This window comes from Podarcis tiliguerta (genome assembly GCF_965153285.1).
Source record: "Podarcis tiliguerta genome assembly, chromosome: 1".
NCBI classification, from domain to species: Eukaryota; Metazoa; Chordata; class Lepidosauria; order Squamata; family Lacertidae; genus Podarcis; species Podarcis tiliguerta.
Window position 1 is genome coordinate 73,826,734 of NC_139534.1, and position 24,503 is coordinate 73,851,236.

General features: G+C 43.6%; 1 protein-coding gene across 3 annotated transcripts in view; it reads left to right on the top strand.

Annotated features, from left to right (window-relative positions):
• Nucleotides 1–24,503, top strand: part of BDNF (brain derived neurotrophic factor) — a 70,192-nt gene that overhangs the window by 8,130 nt on the left and 37,559 nt on the right. The window lies entirely within an intron of this gene.

Consider the following 24,503-nt stretch of genomic DNA (forward strand, 5'->3'; position numbering starts at 1 on the left):
GGGAGCTTCGTATTACTCTCACAGCTAAAGTCCAAGGGGACTTGGACTGTTTCACCCACAAGGGTGACTTTTTTGGTCCTTTGCCACTGACAGCATCCCAAATTTTGAGCGCTTTTCATTGGATCTGCCACATTCCCTTAAGACAGGCTCTGATGAGTGAGTGTGTGTGTGTGAGAGAGAGAGAGAGTGTGTGTGTGTGAGAGAGAATATATATATATATATATATATATATATATATATATATGCTTTCGTAGATTTTCACGGGTACAGGAATGCAGGTTTTGGTGTCCTCGGGTGTCTTCCCGTGTAAAAGTTGGGGTGTCTAGGCGACGTTTCGACGAGGTCTCACTCGTCATCTTCAGGCTGGTGCTTTCGGCTTCTTGTTACTGGAACAGAGCAGGATCTCAGTGTTTGAGTTCCTATAAATACTGTTGAGGAGGTGTGGTGTATAGCCTTCAATGTTCTGGGCAGAGAGGAGGTTCCCAGGCTAGTGTGCCTTTTCTTCTTTTGTTCCTTAATTGCTTGAGGGATATCTTGAGTGATTTCTTGAGTGATTTCCTGAATCCCACTTAGGTGGGTCATTAGGTGTGGATTAGTTGCTAAAGCCTTCGTGTCTTGAACTCTTGAACTTTGTGAAGAGTTTTTCTGAGAAGATGGCTGTACTGCACTTGGTTGTGCTCTGGCTTGGCTTCGTGTATAGGGGCGAGCTGTGGTTTTGTGGCCTGTGCCAGCCAGATCTGTGTAGGGATTGCAGGGGGGTGCAGCATCCGGAGGTGCCACCCTGGTTTGGCTACTGGATGGTGTCTGTAATTTATCTGTGGAGAGGGTCTGGGTTTGGGTCTGGTGTGGTTGATTGGTGATGGCGTTCTGTGTGCCTCTGGATCTGGTGTCAGATTTTGTGGGGAGGGCTAATTTCCAGATGTCTGGCAAGCGGGATGTGTCGTCACGCTTGTTCATGTTGTGAGGGTGTTTCTCTATCTCGATGGCTTCCATGATTATTCTCTTGTGGTGATGTTCCATGTTAAAGAGCAATTTGGAATCTGCAAAATTAATTTCGTGTCCTGTTTCTTTCATGTGTTGGAAAAGAGAGGAAGTTTTTTCTTCTTTTTTGACGGCATTCTTGTGTTCTGCGATCCGTGCATTTATTCGTCTGTTTGTTTGTCCAATGTACGTGGCTGGGCAGACTTTGCAGGGTATTTCATAGACCCCTTGGTTTTCCAACTGAATTTTATCCTTGGGGTTTCTGAGGATATTGGCTATTTTTTGGTTGGTGCAAAAGGATTCAGGAAATCACTCAAGAAATCACTCAAGATATCCCTCAAGCAATTAAGGAACAAAAGAAGAAAAGGCACACTAGCCTGGGAACCTCCTCTCTGCCCAGAACATTGAAGGCTATACACCACACCTCCTCAACAGTATTTATAGGAACTCAAACACTGAGATCCTGCTCTGTTCCAGTAACAAGAAGCCGAAAGCACCAGCCTGAAGATGACGAGTGAGACCTCGTCGAAACGTCGCCTAGACACCCCAACTTTTACACGGGAAGACACCCGAGGACACCAAAACCTGCATATATATATATATATATATATGAGCGTCTGTCCTCCACCCACAAGCCAGAAAGAATCCTTACTCTGGCTGCTCTGCTTAGCTGAAAATATCTCTTGAGAAGCAACAAGCATGTTCCCCCTCAGTTCTCTAGCAGATTTTGGAGTCAGAAAAACATAACGGGCAGCATGAAGTTAGCATAACAACTGCCCACCCATTTTTCATTATTTCACCAATGTGTGATGCATGCTCGTGAGCTGTCATCCCTGGCAGTGCTAACATTTCCATCTGCTTACATATTGTTTCTATTCTTGTGCTGCAATCCTCGAGCCGCTTGCTCTGGAGTAGTCCCGTTGACGTCATGTGGGGGCATTCCGGAGCCTGTTTATTCCAGGGCAGCCTGTCAATGGGATGGCTTTGGAGCAGATGCCATATGGATAGCTGGCACCTCTTCGGAGGAAAATGGAGAGGGAGGGGCTAATCACTGGGCTCATGTGATGCTGCTAAAGCGAGTTAGATCTGAGCTTGGTCAGCGCTGGGATGAGACTCTGAGCTTCTGATGCAAGAACATCCATATCTGGGCCATTTTAGCTATTAGATAGCAACCAACGTGGTCTTGCCACTTGTCACAAACCCAGCAAGAAGCTGGATGCAATCTCAGCTCTTTTATGCATCCCTGTTTTCAAACACTTGTTTCTCTGCATGGATACTTTCCTTTTTCAGGTGTATACTTAAAAATCTTAAGTATTCCCCAGAGGAATGGAGCATGCGGAATGACTCTCTGTTTAGTAAGCAAATACATGCAGGACCACCTCTCCCATTAGGCAGAGTGTGACAGTTCCCTCAGGCCACAAATGTTGCTGGTGGTTGCAGAGGGTGGCATGGAGATGCTGGAGGTGAGGTCCAGGCTGTGAGTGTCATGTGACCTGGCCTGGTGGCTGCAGACTGGGACCAGAGTCCAAGTTCACTATCTTCAGAAAAGAGCAACTAGCATGTTCAAGGGGATGGAGCAACTCTTCTACGAGAAAGCGTTAAAACTTCTGGGGCTTAGAGTAAGAGGCAACATGACAGTCATGTATAAAATGAGCCAGTGTGGCATAATGGTTTGAATGTTGGACTATGACCCAGGAGAGCGGGGTTTGAATCCCCACTTAGCCATGAAGCTCAGTGGGTGACCTTGGGCCAGTCACCAGCTCTTAGCCTGACCTATCACATGGGGTTGTTGACAGGATGAAATGGAGAGGACAAGAACTCTTAACACCACCTTGAGCTCATTGGAAGAAAAAGGTGGCTAATAAATAAATAAAGCATGTACAGTATGGAGAAAGTGGTTCGAGAACTGCCTTTTCTCCCTCTCTCATAACACTAGAACTTGTGGCTATGAAGCTAAGTGTTGGAAATACTTCTTCATGCAGCACACAGTAGATCAAAGATCATAGAATTGTAGAGTTGGAAGGGTCCATAAGAGCCATCTAGTCCAATCCCCTACAATGTAGGGATATTTTGCCCAACACGGGGCTCGAACTCATGAACCTGAGATTAAGAGTTTCATCTGAGCTATCCCAGAGAATTCCTTCCCATGATAGGCAGGCATGGCCATTAACTGGGTTGGCTTTAAAAGGGCATTAGGCAATTTAAGGGTCCTGATGGCTATGTTCTGCCTCCACAGTTGGGGAGCAATATTCTTCTGAGGGATGGTTGTTTCACTCTGATCCTGCCTGTGGCCTTCTTATAGGCATCTGACTGACTGCTGTTAGAACAGGATGTTGGACTAGATTGCATGCTTTGGCCTGATTCAGCAGGTCTGTCTTATGTTCTTATGCTCTCAAAGGAAGATTCAGCTCCCAGTTGGGTTAGCTTCTGCAGATGAAGTGGGACGGGACGCCATCTTGCCTTCTGCCTCGGGCAGCAAAATGACTTAGGGCAGCCTTAAATCACATATACAATACGTGCAGGTGGTGGAGGTTTTCCAGACCTCACAAACACAGAGAGTTGGCAACCATGAGGCCCACTTCCATTCTGTGCAGCAGGGACCATTTAAGCCTAGTTACATCCCTGTGAAGAAGCAAAGGATAGTGAAGTGCCAAAAGAAATTCTTTACAGGATGTTGGCAGAGCGATATGACATGTGAAAGAAGCTGTGCCAAATCTCTGAAATAAATTGAGGGTTTGCCAACGATAGGGCTGAGTAAAGATCTCAAAGTTTGGGCCTTCAGATGCTGCCGGAAAAGTTGCCAGTTGTAGTCGTTTCATAGGATTCAGAAGAGTAAACGGATTAAAAATACCGTTTCTGTTCCTCTCACAGTGGTACAATATTGTGCCAGTAGTCTTTTGGCTCTCCCCCTAATATACTCTTCAGACGGCCAGGGGGGTGTAACTGTTTTACACAGTACAGTGGTACCTCGGGTTACAGACGCTTCAGGTTACAGACTCTGCTAACCCAGAAATAGTACCTCGGGTTAAGAACTTTGCTTCAGGATGAGAACAGAAATCGCACGGCAGCAGTGCAGCAGCAGCGGGAGGCCCCATTAGCTAAAGTGGTACCTCAGGTTAAGAACAGTTTCAGGTTAAGAACAGAGCTCCAGAACGAATTAAGCACTTAACCCGAGGTACGTTTGAATGCCCTCACGTTGATTTCCCACTTTGCAGCCCCTTATATAGGGGCAATCATTCCAAGAAGGATGCAGTCAGAGGTAGTTCAATGCAGAGTGTAACTTGAATGTGCTGGCATGTTACGATGGGCTCATGATGAATTCATCCTTGTTCTTCTTCCAAGCCAGCTAGTCCTCCTGTAGAATCTTGGAGGTCAATAAACCTCACACATCCTTGTTTTAAGTGACTGTTCTGGATTCTTCCTGCTTCTCTTCTTTATTTAATAAATAAATGCCTATTACAACATGTCTTACAAGGTGGCAGACGTCAATATAAAGTGTGACAAGCAATAATACATAAAAATAATCCAAACACACAAACCCCTACCCTGAGAACTGGTCTGTATACCATCTTACAGACTTATCAGCCTCTAGCCTTTAATTTCTGATCAGGAGGACGGGATATATTGATCCTGCCACACAGGATGTTCTATGCTGACCCCCTTTTGGAGAAATGCTTGTCCTCCCAACATTACTTTTTGGGTCAATTTTGCATGACCATTGTTTAAGTGGCAAGATGCAAGTTGCATTGATGTGGCTTGGTCATGTGATCACTTCACCGTCCATTCCCTGTGTGGGCCACTGCAAAGTTTTGAAGTATGTCATAGGCAGCTGCAGTAGCACAGTAAAATGCGCTGATGGCATGAAATATTGGAATTTGGAATACCAGGGGAAATGATATATGGATTATTAACCCTTGGGATGCATTTATCCTGCATTTTTATTTATGTATTCTTAATAAGGCATGCCCCGTTTTCATTTTTAACAACTTTGGCAGCTTGGTGGGTTTTTGGTTTGTATCCAATTAAAGTTAGGACAACTTAGTTTCAATGTGAAAACTAAGCATTTGTTTAAATTACTGAAATCAGTGGGGTTTAAACTTTGTCTGGGTCATGCCCTATGAAAAATGAAAGCAGGGGGAGATACACCTCCAAATTACTGTATCACAAAACTGCATAAAAGATACAAATAAGAAAGAAAGTATCTAAAAGAAAAGGCAGCATCCCATTTAATACAGAGCGTGTATAAACCTTCCAGCACTGAAAGCATGTCTTATTCTAAATTCAATGTCCCAAAGCAAACATGCTTCCTTTTCTTTCCTTCTGAAACAGGCAGGATCAGTTAGAAAGTTGGTTCTCTTTCTGCAGTGCATCGAGGGCACTATTTCTCCAGCTGGGTACTTAACCTATATCCTATGTGGCATCCAATTTACTCTGACATTCAGGCAGAATGATTAGGTAACCTAATCATTAAGCCTCAACTTTTTCACTAGCTTGCCATCTTAAATGTTTCCCTGACCATATCACATGTGGGGGGTGGGGTAGGGATTAATGTCCTCCCCCCCCCCCCCGTGGCTTAGAACAGGAAAAGACAATAATGCACCACCAGTATGTGTGTCAACTGGTCTAGAATTCATGGGAGACTTTTAAAAACGTAAACATCATTATAAACAGTATTTGTTCATTTCTCAATCATAAATGCCAAAGTTGATCATATTCTCATATACACTGGGAAGGGGAGAAATGCATGCAATGGTAATTAGACGTATTCTGGCTTTTTAAATCAGAAGCTATTTACACCTTGAACTTCATGAATAATACATGATATACAGGCATGATAAGAGATAATTAGATGGACCAGCTAAGAAGAATGCGAAAGGGGGCCGGGAACCCAAGGATTGCATAAGGTGTGTGGGCATTTTGACATCTAAGAAGCGCTATAGATCTGGCGTTAACTACCTCAGCCTCATGAAGATAATTAAGGAGAAATGTGGGTGTCAAAACACACACACACAAACCTAGCAAACTTCCCATAGATTGGCTAGCTTATTGCAGCAGTTCAAAACACAATTGGCAGACGCCCACATTGGTCATGATTGCCCTTTGATGCGGCTGTTATTGACTTTATAAAGATGCCAGAGTTAAAATGCTGTCTTAAGCTCATTGTTTGACAAGTTCCTGTCTAGGATTCTGTCATGGCAATAAATGTCAGCCTATCTACTGAAGTTCTTATATTTTGTTGTGTCCGCGAAGAGTCAAATAGCAAATTACTCATATATTCAGTTCAATCCAAAGATGTTCTGTCTTGTAAGAAGCCTCTCAGCTGTCTTAGGAAATGTTCTATGACAACACGTTCTCCATCTTCTTTTCATTCTATTTCTCCTTTCCCCCCCTTCTATTTGTATATACTGTTCTGGAATACAAAGTAAGAAGCAGGTTGGTTTGACCCTTAGGTTTTCAAGTCGTTTTGAGAATTGGATTTCTAGTCCACATTGTCAATAAGGCCAAGGATGAATAATAATCCTTGTCTTGTACATGACTATAGCATCAATGAGCTACTGCAGCCAAATCATTGCACATAAATAAAGGCCATATCACACAGTGTCAATTCAACTGCAATTCTTCTCACACATTCACCGGTCAGTTGTTAAGGCTTTGCTCACATGTGGATTTGCGCCACTTGACATCTCTGCACTTGATCACTGTTCATTTGGTGACTGGCAGATGAAGGTGTAAATTGCCTTCACTGAAAAGCATGGCATTTGAGATGACATGAAAGAGATTAAAGTTCCGCCTGTGGTGTTTTATACTGTGATGGTCCACTGACCCATGCAGGTCATCATTTGATATTATTATAACAAGTGGCAAACATGCAATATGTACCTACCTAAACACATAGAAATCAGGTGATGTACATGCATGTGTGGATCTGGTATAACCTGGAGATCAGTGCTAGCAGAAGGACTATCAATGCATACATTTTTGCTTCCACTGCTGAGCTATAGCAATCACCAAGATACAACCCTTGTCATGTATACTCCTCTCTATTCGGTCTTCGTTCACAAAACATCTATTGATTTCAAAGTTCTCACCTTGCGTAATAGTTTTCTTCAATTTTCTGATGCACCTGGAGCTCCTGTGATATCCTCACCCCACCCCACCCCCACCCAACAAGCCTTGCAGTTTATCAGCTGCTTTGTGATTTAGTTCCTTGATCTGTGTGTTTCCCTAATCTCCTGCCCTGGACCTTTTCCAAGATCCTCATTGCTTTTCTGGCTATAGAGTGTGTGTCCCCCACAGAAGATTCATTTCGCATCTTACTGTGGTCTCTGCTCCCAGCCTACTTTTACTTTACTTGATACCAAATAAAGCACTGTGTGTTGAATTTTGCTACCATCTTCACCACTGGGAGGTTTCTAGGAACATTCTCAGCCTATTGTAATTAAAGATGGTGGTCAGATTTGAGGTGAAAGGTTATATATACTCTGCTAAGCAGACAAAGAGACCTCACAGCTACTAAATAAGACAAGTACTTTGGGTCTTGCTTGGGGACACAATCAGCCTTGGTCACCCTGATGGAGAGACAGAGGAAGTGCAACCCTACTGAGTCTGCTCTGTGGCATTTGATACCATTGACCACAGTGTCTTCCTCATGAGTTGGAAGTTTGGGCCACTGTTCTGTCATGGTGTCACTCCTACTTCCAAGGATGGTTCCAGATGACAGTATTAGATGACAGTGCCTCCACACCTGGGAAGTGATCTTCAGGGTGCCACAGGGCACAGTTTTGTCCCCAGTGCTACTTAGCATTTATGCAAATCCTCTGAAGTTGTACACTAGATGATATGGGGCAAGGTGACATCCATATGTGGATGACACTCAGTTCTATTTCCCTGTAACATATGAATCAGAGGACATGCACATCTTAAACTGGTGCCTGGATACAGTTAGATGAGGGCTAATAAACTGTGACCAAATAAGTGGGGGGCAGAAACCCTCTAGATGGATAGTCCCTAGGTTTAGGAAATGGTCTGTACCAGCTTTGGGTGGGGTTCCACTCTCTCTGATGAAGAAGGTGCATAGCTTGAGGGTGCTCCTAGAGCCATCACTGTCACTATGGGCCTTGATGACCTCAGTAGCAGGGTGCACATGTTACCAAATTTGGTTGTTTGGCCATCTACAACAGTTCCTGGACATAGTGGTCCATGCAGTAGATAACCTCATATCTAGATTATGGTAATGTGCCACAAGTGAGACTATCCTTGTGCCCGATTCAGAAGCTGCAGCTAGCTGAAAACACAGCTTCTAGGGTTCTCAGTAGTGTATCCAGCTTTGCACATGTTACACCAGTGTTGAAATAGCTGCACTGGCTTCTTATTAGCTTTCAAGCCAAGTTCAAGAGGGTTTGGGTTGACATTTAAAGCCTTAAACAACTTAGAACTAAGGTACCTAGCAGACTGCCTCACCCAGCACAGACGAAGCTGTGTCTTTATGTATTTATTCATTTGTTGCATCTCTATTCTACCTTCCAGTCAACACATGGTAGCATATGTGGTTCTCTTCCTCCCCATTCCTTCCTCACAACAACCCTGTGAGGTAACTTAAGCTGAGAAACTGTCACTGGCCTAGTGAGTTTCACCCAATGAGTTTCATGGCTAAGCAGGGATTTGAACTCTAGTCTTCCAAGTCGTAGCCCAATACTCTAACTATTAAACCACGCTTAAGATCTTCTGAGGAAACGCTGTAGATGGTATTTTGGTGACAAGCTTTCTTGATGGTGGCAGCCACTCCTTGGAATGCCCTTGCATGGGTGGTTCAAGAGGTGTCCGCATAACAGAGACATATGTTTACCCATATCCATCCTGGACTCTGATTCCTAAATCTTAAAACTTTTTTTTCCTTTTACACACCACTCAGTTAATCGTGATATACAGTTTTATTCAACTTTTATTTTAACTTTCTTTTTAAAAAAATACTCGATGGTTGTATTTTTAAATGAATTTAAGCAACGCAGTAAATATCACCCTATCAAATAGCAATAGAAGCAAAACTGAGATGTAGCTACATAGAAGAACCACCAGCAGTGATCATATAAGTAATTCATACAAGCATTAGCTACTTGTGATTTTTTTCTCATGAGCCATAAAACAGCATATCAATTAATGATCCTTACCACTTGAGTACAGGATCCTACCAACTGGGAACTTCCCTTATGTTATCCCTTGCTGAAATATGCAGGAGGTTCACAACACCTAGTAGCAGCTACTATTCATTTCGGTGGATTCCTTGTTGCAAGAAAGGCTTGTGGCAGGGACTGAAGAGTAATGCTGCTTATAAAAAATAAAGTATGGAACTCTGAGAGGGAAGCTAAGGGAGAAACAACGAATGCATCATAGTTCTTTTTCCTTTGAGCTGGTGCAACTGCTGACAAAGAGAAATAAAAGAGTCCAGTATGAGTGACAATGAGCACGGTAGGGTCATGGCTTCAAGCTGACACGGTGGCCCACAAGAAAGTCTCTGCAAGTGTCCATTTCCCTGGACACTGCTGCTGAGCGGCCCTTAACAATCACTTCTCAGGCCTTTGTCTTCCTCTGTAAACAGCACCCTCAGGAAACGGCAAGGAATGCCACAGCCACACCATCAACTCTCAATGTCATTCTGCCTCAGCCTACATCACTCTTAAGGCCCCATCTGCACTATACAGTGGTACCTCTGGTTATGAACTTAATTCATTCCGGAGGTCCATTCTTAACCTGAAACCGTTCTTAACCTGAGGTACCACTTTAGCTAATAGAGCCTCTTGCTGCCGCCACACGATTTCTGTTCTCATCCTGAGGTAAAGTTCTTAACCCGAGGTACTACTTCCGGCTTAGCGGAGTCTGTAACCCAAAGAGTTTGTAACCTGAGGCGTTTGTAACCTGAGGTACCACTGTACATTTAAAGCAGTAGCATTCCATGTTAAAAGAATCATGGCTTCCCCCAAAGAACCCTGGGAAGTTTAGTTTGTTAAGGATGCTGTTAGGAGACCACCCCCCCCCATTCCCCTCACAGAGTTACAATTCCCAGAGTGGTTTAACAACCAATCCTTTCTCCCAGGGAACTCTGGGAATTGTAGCTTACTGATTTCCACTCACTAAGTACATCAAAGCAACTAGAGTAACTATAGGTCATATTAATTCAACTCACCTTCCCCTGGCAATAAAGGATCCTGAAATCTATTAGTGAATCCTGTTACAGGATATGACAAGCATGGATCTTTATGGGAATGAATCTAAAGGAAATTATTTTTTGAAACCAGTTTTCCATTATTTCCCCAAAGCAGAACTCCATAAACTTGCAAACTGCCTGGCAAAGTTCTTTGTTCCTCAAACATTAAAATCTCAAATGAAGAATTGAAACAAGCTGAAAGAGGTCAGCTTTCTTAATGCTGGCCTGTATTCCAAACACATTTACAAGATGTTTTATGCGAGCAGCCTATATCCCAGAGTACGTCATCAGAAAAAGCTTCAGTATTTCAAAAATAAGATCTTTAATTGAATACACCTGGTTCTTTTCCTCACCTGTATAAAGCAAACTCCTTTCAGGTTAAAGCCATTTACTTTAAACTAATTACAAGAGCACACATCCCATTTAAATAACAGCAGTCATGCAACATGTGTGATATTCCTCACCATTCAAGAAAATGTAAGGCTCATGTATGGTCATCACAGCATAGTTCTGCAGAAGAACTTTTACCATATCAGTTATCATTGCAATGGACTATTTATCACAATAGACACAATCTGGAGCTCCAACAGTTGGAAGCAGCCCCACTTAAGAACATAGGTAGAGCCCTGTACAATCTAAGGCCTTTCTAGTCCATTATCCTGTTCTTACAGTGGCCAGCCAGACACCTGTGAAAAGTCCACAAACAGGACCTGAGTACAAGCTACCTCTGATTCTGAAGTAAACATAAAAGCCAGTTGGTGCAACAGAAGCCTTGCACACCTTTCAGATGCATCGGAGTGGAAAGATTATCCAAGGTATAAACAAACTAGATAGTGCCAACTCCACATTTTGGATAGCTCATGACAGGGGTGCCAACTTGAATAAAATATTGGGGGGGGCAGTAAGCCCTGCCCTGCATAACTGATCACATGATGCGGTGCACGGACACAATTTGAATGGCAATGATCATTAACTTGGGGGTGGCCCTCAAATATTTTACGGGGGGCTCCTATGATCAAGATGGCCTCATTTAGTTAGGGCATCCTCACCACCACCATTGCCCATTTTCAACCACCCAGAGGGAGAGTGGAAAGCAAGGGGAGGATGCAGCCATGTCCAGTCACTCTTGGGAGCACTTGCATGGTCAAAAAGCAAGAGAAGAGCAGGAAGAGCAACACGGGTCAGAGGTTCCAGGGATCAACAGTGAAGCTCCTGCTAAGCAGACAGGCCTCCTCAGGTGCCCAGTTATGCTAGCCTTTTGCACGAGCCCTGAATTTCAGAGAACTGCATGAATCCTACCAACCCAAGCAAAGGTGGCATAAAAGAGTGAGTGAGGCAGGAAATCTGAACTGCACTTGCCTCCTGCACCGTAAATATATAGCAATACACTCATTAATCAACACTATGTTGACTTTTAATGGTTCTTCATAATAAGGCATGTGAAGTGAGCCCTGCTCTGCCCTCAAGTGGATCTGGTAAGAGATGGTGATATGGTTGATAGCAGCATGATAATGACTCAGGCGATCCCATTTTACCAACAAGTTATGACCTTTAGAATGTAATAAGTCTTGCCAAAGGGTTGCCTGGTGGAGAGGGGAAAGGAGCTACTAATTCAGGAACAGCAGGGGGTGGGGGTGGGGAACAGAAACTCCACAAATTAAAGAAGACAGTATTTTTAGCAATCTAATCTCTGGTGATTTATGAGCCTTCAAGGCTTTTAAATATCAAATCGCCTGCATTTTCATGAGTCAGTGCTTTATGGTGCTTTTCAATAAAGACCAGCTGCTCTCCAGCAACCCATTGGCCGAGTTCAAGCAATGATGCAGCTAACTGGAGGCCGGTCCATTGAAGCAAATGGGGCTCTGCTCTGCTAACCTTGGTCTGTTCTCAGCCAACCCCCATTTGCCTACTTTCTAAACAGACAACCAGTCCAGGGGTGGTACAGCCTGCAGTTTTCCTCCTTCGTGACAATGTTGCCTGTGCAGGGAGGAGTTGTGGAGAAGAGTAGAATTAGTTGGCTGCAGCTGTCATTGGCTCTGGGTACACTGACCATTGGGCTCTCTGCCTTAATGCCCCCACCACAGTCTCAATGGGCACCAGACACCACTAATGCAGTGTGTGGTGTTTAGCCACACCATTCAAGCAGCTGCAGGGATGCTTGAATGCCAGTAAAAGTTGAATCTGTTGCCATTTTTGCTTAGCTTGCTATTTAACGTCAACCCTCAGCAACAGCAACGCTAAACACCACCGAGGCAAGCGCTTCTACAATGCAAATTAGGCACTCCTATAAAAAGAAAAGCTTTGGCTCCAGCTCTCGAGGGCAAACAGAGGCTGTGCAAACAGAGCTGGAAAATAATGCAAAACCCGTGGGTTCCCGATTTGAATTGACATATGCAAAACAATGGAAACATTTGCCAAATTTAACTCAATTAGCAGATTTTTCCTGTTGCTAAACAAGGGTGTGAGTCTGAAGATGGGGTTTCCGTAAATAATAGCATCTTCACAATGGCAAACTTGAGTCTGTGCCTGAAAAGTGAACGCCAGTTTTGATTCTGATAATCAGATTTCACAGAATATGGAGCTTGCAGCTAGCATTCTGATTCAGGGGATGTGCCTATGTCGCACCCTGTTTTTGTTGTATCCATGTGGTGTCAAGATCCAGGAAGCAAGGGCAAAGAATACTAAGCCAGGCAAGGTGGATCAGGCAGTGGCAAAAGCAAAGCAGCTCTGTAGCAGGTTCAGCATTGTGTGAAGCCCTGCTGCCATTCAGAGTGAAAAAGCTGACCTCACCCATCATCACTTGTGGTGGGTGGGTCTGATTTTATCACATGACTTGTTTTCACCTATAGGTGCTCAGAATGCTCCACAGGTTTATTTGTCAATCCCTCCTTTCTCTCAAGCTCAGTAGTGGCACTGTTCTGCAGTGCACTCCTATGCATGCCTATTCAGAAGTAAGCCCTGCTTAGTTCAAAGGGACTATTCCCCCCGCCCAAGTAAGCAAGTACAGGATTGTAGCCTGAAACCTGCTTATGAATCACAGGACTCTATGTGCAATTTTGTCTGTTTCACAAATTTCTGTAATCTTAATAGTAGCCAGCCTTCTGTTCTATTTCAGTTCTTTTCCTTAATGAAAACACACTTGGCAAGTCAATTTTTAACAGAGTAAGCACCAGTAATGTCATAGCAGGATATAAACATGTTTTATTGCACAGCAAAGTAATGCATGTTGCATATGTGGGTTAGATATGTGATCACTACTGAATAGGACCACAGGGGGCAGGGGAGGGAGCTTGGAGAGTGCTTCCACATTAAGTAGCAATTCTTCCAAAGATTAGATTTCAGAAAAATCTTTGGGAAAGAATAATGAAAATGAAACAGCTTCTGTCTAGCAATTAGACTGTTCTATGGGTGTCAGATGCCTTCAATTGAGATGATAGATAGATAGATAGGTAGATAGATGGATAGATAGATAGATAGATAGATAGATAGATAGATAGATGATAGATAGATATCTGTTACTCGCTCACTCACACTGGAAAGATGACATGACATACCATCTCCTAGGCAACAAGTCTAGTTTGAGGGTACCACACTACAAGGGTTCTGAATCTGCTTGTATCACCTATTCTAGAATGTGATGCTAAAGAATTATTGCTCAGCTGTGTGGCATTGATACTATGTGACCCCTCAGGGTTCTATCTTGCCTCCCATGCTGGAGAAACACCTCTGTGAAATCACTAGGTGAGGATGTCCATAAATTTGATGTGAGGTATCAACTCAGTGATTGATTGCTCAGGTTGAAAGTATGCAGCAGACCTTGGAGCTATATAGGGGACAATGGAATGAAACTGACTTTCTAGGTGTACCTGATTTCCAGAACCAAGAGGATCCTAGGTTTTCTTGTGACAATGTCTACAGCACATCTGACGTTTCATATTAAATCATAGAGATGACTTCAACATTAATGGTTGCTCCTGTTGAGAAAAGCTAGAGAACATTTGACTGGCCATTTTCTGCTTCCTTTAATTGGAACTGAGCCTATCTGGGCCTGCCCTGTTTTGGAATGTTCAGAATCTTCTCGAGATATAAAGTATTCCGATTCCTTCCATATAAGAATATCAAAGATAGATTTGTTTTTAACCACACTCTTTCATGCATTCATTTGGTTTTACTATCCACCAGTTGTATAGTTAATAGATTGTAGGTCATGGAAGCAAGATAAAATCAAAGAAAAAAATATTGTAATAATTTTGTTTTATTATACCTCTGAGGGGTTCTACTGTTGTTATAGTCCACTATCAACATATGAATGAGAAATATGCTTTTGTCTTGCTTTACAAACCAGAACAAAAACAATTGTGGAGAAATCTTAAAGAGTCCTGGGACTTTATAATTTACCCATTGCTAGATACCAGTATTAAATGGTCAAACAAGATGACTGGCCACAAGGATGGAGAGAGACAATAGATTTGGCCACAGGGGTCAAATGCATCTGCCAGTTTACAGATCAATGGACCACACAGGAATTCTCACCTTTAGTATGGATTCAAGGGGGCAGGAACCAATGGAGCTGGCATTTGGCCATCTTCTAATGGGTATCAGCAGGGTCTGGATTTTCAGTTAATGGTAGATTCAACATCTCACATATTCAATGAAATGAATGACAGCACACAAATGAGTCATTTTAATAAGGAACCCCTTAGACCTTATGCATATGTAATTCAATATAAGTTTCATCTCTGACCACAAGCCATACACAGTGGCTGAAGAGAACACTGTGGTTTGGATTGGTACCCAGTAGGGTATTTAACTCTTAGCATTCTGCTGACATTTATACTCTGAAAGACAAAATAGTTCCATAATTCTCCCGGGCTTCCTCAACAGTCTTTTATTCATACAACCTACTTTCAGATTTACCAGTCCCCAGCAAGGAGGAACCACTAAGTCCTGAGACAGGACCTGACAGAAATCTATCTCTCTGCCCATCTCTCCATCAGCCTCAGACTTTACAATTCAAATTTGAATGAGGATGGGAAGGAAGAGAGCAGAGGAAAGAAGAGATCCATGTTATATATACTTAATGTTTTCTTCTTAATGTGGAATGAGGTTCTGGACTACAACTCCCATCATCCTTGACTATGGGCCATGCTGGCTTGGGCTGATGGGAGGTGGAGTCCAACAACACTGGGAGGGTCACAGGTTCCCCACCAATAGTTAAAGTCTCTGGTCAAAAGCATTGTGAAAAAAATGAGTTATTGAGGAATTTGAAGGAAGATGAAGATGTGGCACAGTTCTGGGAAGGAGTTCCGGGCCTAATGGGTAACAAGGGAGAAATATCATGAATAATTCATCAATAAACTCAATAAATTCTTGGAAGGGAAGGAGAAGTCATTTCCAGCATGTTTCGACCCACAGTGCAGGAAGAGTTTCCCACATTTAGTCAGTCCTGAATCTATGAACCTCTTCTTATGAAACATCCTGAAGCAATTTAGCAATAAACCACATATTTTAAATATGTCTAGTCCAATGCAGATAAACTGGGTTGAAAATCACTTGAAAGGCTCGTTGGAAATGGAATAATAGAGATCCAATGGCAGGATTCCCCATATCTCTCTGTGGCTAAGCCTATCTTGTTGGGGCTCTTGTTAACAAAGGATTGGGTTTTTTTGCTGCACTTTCTCTCTGTCTGCATGATGATCTCCCCTCCTGTTATTTCTTCTCATTTTCAGCTATCACCAAGACATGTGGTCAAGATCTCTGGTATTGTTAGCCCAGAGAATCATGAAGTGAGAGGCAGAAATGCACTCAGGTTCTGGACACCAGATACCCAGATACTTTGCTCTCTGCTCAGACACTAACTTTTTAATGCCTACCAGAGCACATGAGAGTAATCCAGTAACACCGGTGAAATTAATTCCCAGTTCTTATGAGTTGTGAGTGCATAGGCACAAGGTATAACTCTGTCACCAGTGAAATATCTCAAGCATCAGGAAAGATGACATTGGACCCAACAAACTAAACCTTGCATCCATCTTATTCCCAGTGCTTTCTGGGTTGGACAGTGTGTGCATTGCTGCTATATTTAATGATAGGCCTTTGTCTCTATATTATCCATTTCTCCTATGTGGTTCAGGGCATCATTACCCCAGATTTTTGCTATGCTAGGACCTTTGGAAGTTTCCCCTCCTTGATAGCCAGAACTGAATGTATGCTGCGATTCTGCAGCAACACGGGAAAAATGCAAATCTGAATAAATCTGAATAAGGCTGAATAAGGTTTCTAGTTGTTGGGGCAAGGCTCCAACGCTATAGATGACTTTATTTCCCTCCCCATGACCAGTGGAGTCACAATACAATCCATATGCATGTCTGCTTACAAGTCCATCCCACTGAATTCACTTATTCCCAGGGATGTACGTATAGGATTGCAGCAGCAGCATGCCAAAATAAAAAACACAAACAGTGATAAGCTATATAGGTCTGATAAACGTGCAAAATCTATACAGGAATGTAGCTTTTGTTGATGCAGAATCTGAATTGCCTGAGGCAATTGAGGTTTGGGCATGGAATAAAGACAGGCTGCCTATAAGGAAAATAGACATTGAGTGACTAGTGCACTTCTGACCACTAATAAAGCACTACAGGCAGCGACAATTTTGCATAGGGGGTTCTGCTCCCAGCCCACCCACGCACAGGTGAAACACATATAAGCATGCCCTATTATGCACTGCTCCCATTCTGCCTTCTTCCAGGTCCAAAAGGTCCCGCACATCAGCGATCACATGCCAGTTGGACGTGCCTAAAATGGCCCCCGCTTGTAATGTGAAATTCAGTGTAAAGATACTGATGTTGGGTTCCTGGATAGCTTGCAACAATAACATGAAGGTCCCTCCCACCCCAATTTTTTAAGGGGTGGAAATATTATACTAAATCCCATGCATTACTTAAGAAGTAACCTTGGGCTTCACCAAATTACTCATCTTTGAAGGAGCCAAGATGCCAAAGTGCACAGTTAAGCTATGAAATTCTCACACACAAGAAGTAGAGATGGCCACCAAGTAGAATAACTTTAGAAGAGGGTTATATAAATTCATGGAGAATAAGGGAGGCTATCAAGGGCTCTGAGCAACAATTACTTGGTTCAAACTCCACTGCTGGGGACAGTATGTCTGTAAATACCAGTTGCTTGGAACCACAAGTGGGGAGAGTGTTGGTGTGCTCAGGGTCTGCTTGTGGGCTTCCCAATGGCATCTGGTTGGTCTCTGTGAGAACAGGATGATGGACAGGACTTCAGTCTGATCCAACAGGGCTCTTCTTAAGCTCTTCTGTTATCAGTGATGGCACCACTTATAAAATGTTCGGCTTTATTTGATGGATACACACTTTTGGAGGTGCACTTTTAGGATTGGGTTTGTGGAGAAATTGAAATAGAGCATTGATAACGTTAACTTCTTGGAAAGAAGAATGATGTGCGTGGTTACTGAAAGCCAGGAGAAAAACGGTTTCAGAGGAGCCACTGTAGAAAATACAGTTTATTTGCAAAAAAATGTATATTTCCTACTTTCTTCTTCTTCTTCAGAAAATAATGGCCCTGTTAACACTTTTATTGCATGAGATGGATACTAGGAACAGTGTTGTGTGTCTGTAAGGCATGCAGATAATGCAATAGGAGTGGCTGTAGAAATATACCAGTAACTTACTTCATATTAAATGGAAAAAGACAGAAAGGAAGAGGAATGTGTTCATTCAGATCAGTGGAAATCATTGTTTTCATGAAAGACCACTATTTCTGCTTCTCCCTCCCCCTTTGTGATGGTTGGGAAATTAACATTTTGTAGTGGAAACCAACACTTTTATAATATAATAATTAACTGGGCAATGTAGGCCAATGAGTGCAGCAGCAAATGATGGATTTCATAGAATTGTAGAGTTGGAAGGGACCCAGAGGGCCATCTAGTGTGTTCTGCTGAGATTTCTGTGTTGGCTAAAAAGTACAATCTGTATGGTGCCCTCCCATAGCTAGCATGTTGTCATACAAGTTAAACTAAATTACGTGCCATGTCTACAAGCTCCATTTTGTGTCGAGTAGCTCCATTTCTGATTATTGCTGCTATTATATTTAAATTGTAGCATGAGCTAGCTGATTTCAAGCAACTTCCTATTGCTTGTATTTGGGAGTATAGGAGGAGGACAGGAATAGCTGGACATACGTAACTAGGAAACACGCATAAACACAATTAAATATAAAATGCTGCTAGTAGTATTAGAAGTGACCTCAGCCAATTAAAAAGTATTAATAGAAAAAAATACTCTGGTGTCAAAACTCTGAGTTCATTGACATCACTCTCATTTGTATAATCAGGATTAATTTAGATTTCCTGACAAGGAGAAACAAGAATCCAGGACATTTTCTTGACCTTTTCTTTTCAGAAAATTGGTTTGGGATGAAATCACATTAACCAAACAGATGGTTAAATAGATAGCAAGGAGAAGTTTGTTTATGTTTTTAAAAAGAGAGAGAGAATCCTAGGAGCCTGTTATAGGTAGATTAAAATGTGGCTCTTTTGAAGGGTGGGGGAAGTGTTTAATTTTAGCTAATGAAGTTTTGCCTTTCTCTTAAAATGTTAGAAATCCATCACCTATAGCCCCACTTTCCCTCTCAGCGGAATAGCTTAAAGTGGCTTACAAACATAAAATCTAACATTAAAAAACAAAAACACGGTAATCCAACCAGTGAAATGCAGCTGTTCACACTAAAACCATCAGCAGCAAAATCATCATCACAAGAACACAAAGAGCAGTGTTTCAAATGGAATGTTTCCAATTGCTAGTAGAAAAATGGATGGGGGGGGGGGACGGTTGACCTAAACTCTTAGGGCAAGAAGTTGCACGTTTAAGGTGCCACCACCAAGGATGATCTCTTGCTCATAGTCACTAATCTTGCCTCAGGTATGTGCAACAAGGATGCAACAACTGATCTTAAAGGCTGGGCAGATTCACATTAGAGGAGATGGTCATTCAGGTATCTAAGACTTCATAGGCAATAGCCAGCACTTTGATTTGCACTCAGCAGCAGCTCCACTTAGTACATGTTACAGTGGTATCTCGGGTTACAGACGCTTCAGGTTACAGACTCCGCTAACCCAGAAATAGTACCTCGGGTTAAGAACTTTGCTTCAGGATGAGAACAGAAATCGTGCAGCGGCGGCATGGTGGCAATGGGAGGCCCCATTAGCTAAAGTGGTGCTTCAGGTTAAGAACAGTTTCAGGTTAAGAACGGACCTCCAGAACAAATTAAGTTCTTAACCCGAGGTACCACTGTATATAGTTTGTAGGAAATGTAGGCTAGACCCATACAAGAGGGAAAGGTGAGGGGCAGGGGAGATAACATTGTTTTGAGAGTGGTGTGGAGGAAAGCTTTAGAATGTATGAAAAGGAGGATAGAGCTTGGGGAAGAAAAGGCCTCCTTCAGCATCTGTGGTTACACTTCAAATTTCCAGTCCAGTACACTGCATGCAAGGGAGTAAAAGCTCTTTTCAGTGGGGAAAGGGAGGGGGCTGCTATGGCAGATGCCAAGTCTGGCTGAGGAATTTTCCATGCCCCATACATTCATCCATATATCCAGCTAATAGCAAGCAGGTTGCCGACACTGATAACATGGTGAGGCACAGCCAGTATAAGGATGCTGGAAAGGCCTTTAGGGTTGCAAGCTGGAGCTGTGGAGAGGTGAAGGGGGTGGAAGTAGAAGTGAGAGAAACTATGATGTGACATAAGATGCCATGGTTGTCTGTGAGATCCCTCATGGTTTAACCATGGTTTATAACCATGTTAACCAGGGTTAGTGCTATGTACCACTGAAGTCAGTATGCATTACAGTAGTCCATTCAGCTCTCTGCATCTCCTTTTAAAAAGTAAAAGAAACAACTCCAAAAGTTGCAGTTGGATATTTATTGGGACACTCCAACATGTCACAACATAGTTGTAAGTTTTGGAGTTCTCCCCAAAATCAGGCAAGATATTACGTAAGATGGGGAAGGAGTTTAAACATTAGGCAATTTTAGACTTATTTCCAAGGTGTGGAGATTCCGGCCTGCACAAGTCTCTGCTAGGTGCTGCAGATATCAGCTTACATCCCTAAGGTTCTAGGAAAATTAAGCCATGGCTTCTCCCCATTTTGGGGAAACATCAAGCCCAGATCTGCCTCTTATACATAGTTTCCTAGTTCAGCAGGGAGAGAGAGAAAAGTTCAGGTAACAGAGTTGGGTTAGATTCTTGTCTAAGACCTTGGACAGCTGCACCCAGTCAGGCTAGAACTCTGGTCTTCAACTACGACCACGCAAAATACATGGTAAAAAATTAAGAAATGGGTCCCCCAAATGCATGTTTGGGTTGAAAGTGCAGCCCGGGCCTGAGAAGTTTGACTTGGTCTTACTTGGCCATTAAGCCCCTCCAGACATCCTTCTCATTGCACTTTCATGAAGATTTCTGCTCAGTGGGCAACTGTGACCCTGGAGACCTCACATTGACACCTCTCTTTTTGTTAGTGATGACTCCATACCTCCATTGGCACTGCTAGGAGGATGACTGGGGCGGGATGGGGAGTAGTGAGAAACAAGGAAGTTTGATTTGAGCCAGGCTCTAGCCCTGCATCACATAAACTTATAAAATATAAACAATTGTACTCTGCACATGCTTGAAGGTACCATTTTCTCACTGATGTGTGTGCACTACAAACCTGCACACATCTAGGACTGTGGATGGAGTCTACCATGCACACTTCAACAGCCTAGGACTTTCACATCTCTTTTTCTTTTCTTTTTGGCAGTGGTCTCATGTTCTTTAACACTAGATACCACAGATAGTTTCAAGAGGTGAAGCATTTCTACCTGTCACATACCTGCTTAAAGGCAAATGAAGCCCTGCTTCTTTAAAACAGCAAGCTTACATGACCTGTGGCACCTGATCTTTCTCGAAATCAAACACTTCCCTGGTGCAATTAGAGGCAGGATATTCAGGAGATGTATTCTTGATCACACTGTAAGTGTGATCCCTCTAAAAAGAGCCGCTTGTAGAATTACCTCTTTTGTTCTTATTAAATCTAAGATATATTGGCCATTTCCTTCCTCTGTATTTCATTCATTCATTCTTTATCACCATCTTGATGGATTCTTGCTCCCTGGAAGGGGGGAGAGGTGCATATGGGATTGTCTGCCTCATGTACCAAAATAGTAGAGCCCTGCTGGATCAGACCAAGGGCACAGCTAGACTAAAACCCTGATCTCACAGTGCTCAAGCAGATGCCTATGGGAAGCCAGTAAGGATCTGCTTGTGATTCTCAGCTGCTGGTATTCAGAGGGATATTGCCTCCAGTAGCAGAGACAGAACATGGCCATTATGGCTGGTGGACATTGGTAGCCTTGTTGTTGTTGTTGTTTAGTCGTTTAGTCGTGTCCGACTCTTCGTGACCCCATGGACCAGAGCACGCCAGGCACTTCTGTCTTCCACTGCCTCCCGCAGTTTGGTCAAACTCATGTTGGTAGATTAGAGAACACTATCCAACCATCTCATCCTCTGCTGTCCCCTTCTCCTTGTGCCCTCCATCTTTCCCAACATCAGGGTCTTTTCCAGGGAGTCTTCTCTTCTCATGAGGTGGCCAAAGTATTGGAGCCTCAGCTTCACGATCTGTCCTTCCAGTGAGCACTCAGGGCTGATTTCCTTAAGAATGGAGAGGTTTGATCTTCTTGCAGTCCATGGGACTCTCAAGAGTCTCATCCAGCACCATAATTCAAAAGCATCAATTCTTCAGCGATCAGCCTTCTTTATGGTCCAGCTCTCACTTCCATACATCACTACTAGGAAAACCATAGCTTTAACTATACGGACCTTTGTTGGCAAGGTGATGTCTCTACTTTGAGGATTTGTAGCCTTATCCTCCATGAATTTGTCCAATTGCGTTTCAAAGCCACCAAAGTTAGTAACTATCACTACATTATGTGGGAGCAAATTTACGGTACTATGTGGCTTTATGAGGAAGCACTCTCTTTTATATGTCCTGAATCTTCCAACACTCAGCTTTGTTGGCTGGTCCAAAGCACTAGTATTATGAAAGAGGGTTCATCTCTACCATGTTCCCCCCACCTTGCTTGTCTTTACCTCCTAAATTAAGATACCCCAGAGGTTACCCCCTTTCTTTGTAGAGGAGTTGCTCCAACCCCTTGACCATTTTGACTGTTCTTTTCTGAAACGTTTCCAATATCCTGTGTCTCCTCCCTCCTCTTCAAGCTCTGCAATTTCCTTGGCTGGCCTTGGGTCCTACGCAACTTGACTTGAAGGCAGCTGGGCACCATTTTATGTTGTACAAAATACCGTGAGCCACTCTTGCACTGTTGACTTTGCTTGGCCTATCTGCTAGTTTACTTGTCCCAGCTGAGGCTGCATACTGGGCGCTGTAGTTAACCCTTCATACTACAGTGATACTTCGGTTTTTGAACATCTCAGAAGTCAAATGTTTCGGTTTACGAACGTGCCTCAGAAGTCAAACAGCTTCACTGAGCCCGCCCCCCCCCCCCAATTTTCTCTATTGAATTTGCAGACCAGCCTTTGCACCTCGGTTTCTCGGTTTTTGAACGTTTCAGAAGTCGAACGGTCTTCCGGAACAGATTATGTTCAAAAACCGAGGTATCACTGTGCTACAATTCTCAGCACCCCTTAACAAACTACAGTACCCATAATTCTTTGAGGAGGAATAGAAATTGCACCTTAAAGGTATAGTGTGTAGATAGCCTAAGACAGACATTTGCATCGCTGTCTGTGGGATGGGCCTTGGAGATGCTTTAGGAGCCTTGATCTGCAATCCTGAACCCCTTGAAATTCCTGAGGACATGTAGAGGACTGCAATGAGGACCACATTTCAAGTTCCTTATGAAACCAAAATCTTTGGCAGCACAAGCTAAAGGCACAACTGCAGCACCTTTGTAGGAAAGGAAGAAAAAGCATGAATACTTTACAAAAAAACTAAGTATTTCAGCTTAATGATGATGATATATTTTTTTTAATTGTCCCCCGCCCAGCTGACTGGGTTGCCCCTGCCACTCTGGGCGGCTTCAGCGCTTCCAAATCAATGTCTCCTTTTCGCAAGGTAGGGAAAACCCTCTTCCAGAGTTTTAAGGAGAAAGCGAAACAAGTGACGAGGGAGCATCATCGAGCACGTGCCAGGGGCGGCAACCGGAGGCTGGCAGCGATTTTTCCTCCCCCCCCCCCCCGTCCCCCTAATGGGATGCATCCTTCGCATGCGTCGGGATTGCGGTTCTTGGTTAGTGCTGCCAGCGGCGTCTCCCTCCGAGAGGCGGGCGGGGCGTCACGTGACCTCCACGCATGGCGCGCGTGGCTTCCCGTCCGCACATCCCACCCTAGCGGCGCTCGGGAGGTTTCGATCCGGCGCTAGGCTGACTCGAGGCGAGCCGCTGATAAACAATGCAATCTCTCCGTCCGGGCCGAGATCAAAGGAAGCTGCTCAGTCGTGTGTGAAGGGGCGGGGCGTGTGCTGCAATTATTAACCTCCGCCACGCAATTTCCACTAGCAATAATTTAATCTGTGTTGGCGGCATGAACGGGAAAGAGCTGCGCGGGCGGGAGGGGACGAGTTGCAAAATTTGGGCAAGTAGTGTGTGTGTGTGGGGGGTCTCTTTTCTCCCTCTCGCTTCCCAAAGCAGCCCCGCAGGAGCCCACTTGGGGTGGCTGGCTTTTGCAAGGAGGCGCGCTTTTGAACCCAAAGAATAAATTAAGTTTTGCGGGGCTTTGGTTGTTGTTTTTTTAAAGCGAAAGGTGAGTTTGGGGTTGCGTTGCTTCTGCCTGTCTGGTTCTGTCTGCGAGAGAATCCGCCGGCTGGCTGGATCGAGCACGTTTGCCCGCTGCGTGTTCTCTTCGAAAGTGACTAGTTGTAACGTTACCCGGAGCCTTCATTAATAAAGAATGTTTGTTATTATCTTGATTGCATTCTTAATAGGCAGACTATGGAGAGGTCAGTGAGGGAGCTATATTTAAATGGATCTGGTTTGTTTAATGCACGAACAAGTAAGCCAATCTTTTCTAGCTTTTTAAGGGATTTCGTAACATTTGGAGAGGAAGCCCCAGTTCCCTGGATTTTAAAATTGCTGTTAAAAGCCAGGCACTGGAAGGGGGAAAATAATAATAATAAAATTATTGGTATTCTACCCATCTCCGCACCCACCGCCTTTCTGTCCAACCCGCTTACTCCGGAGTATTCCTATTGCATTGTAATGGGGGGGGGGGCTTGAGCATGACCAGCTTGCGGATGGGTC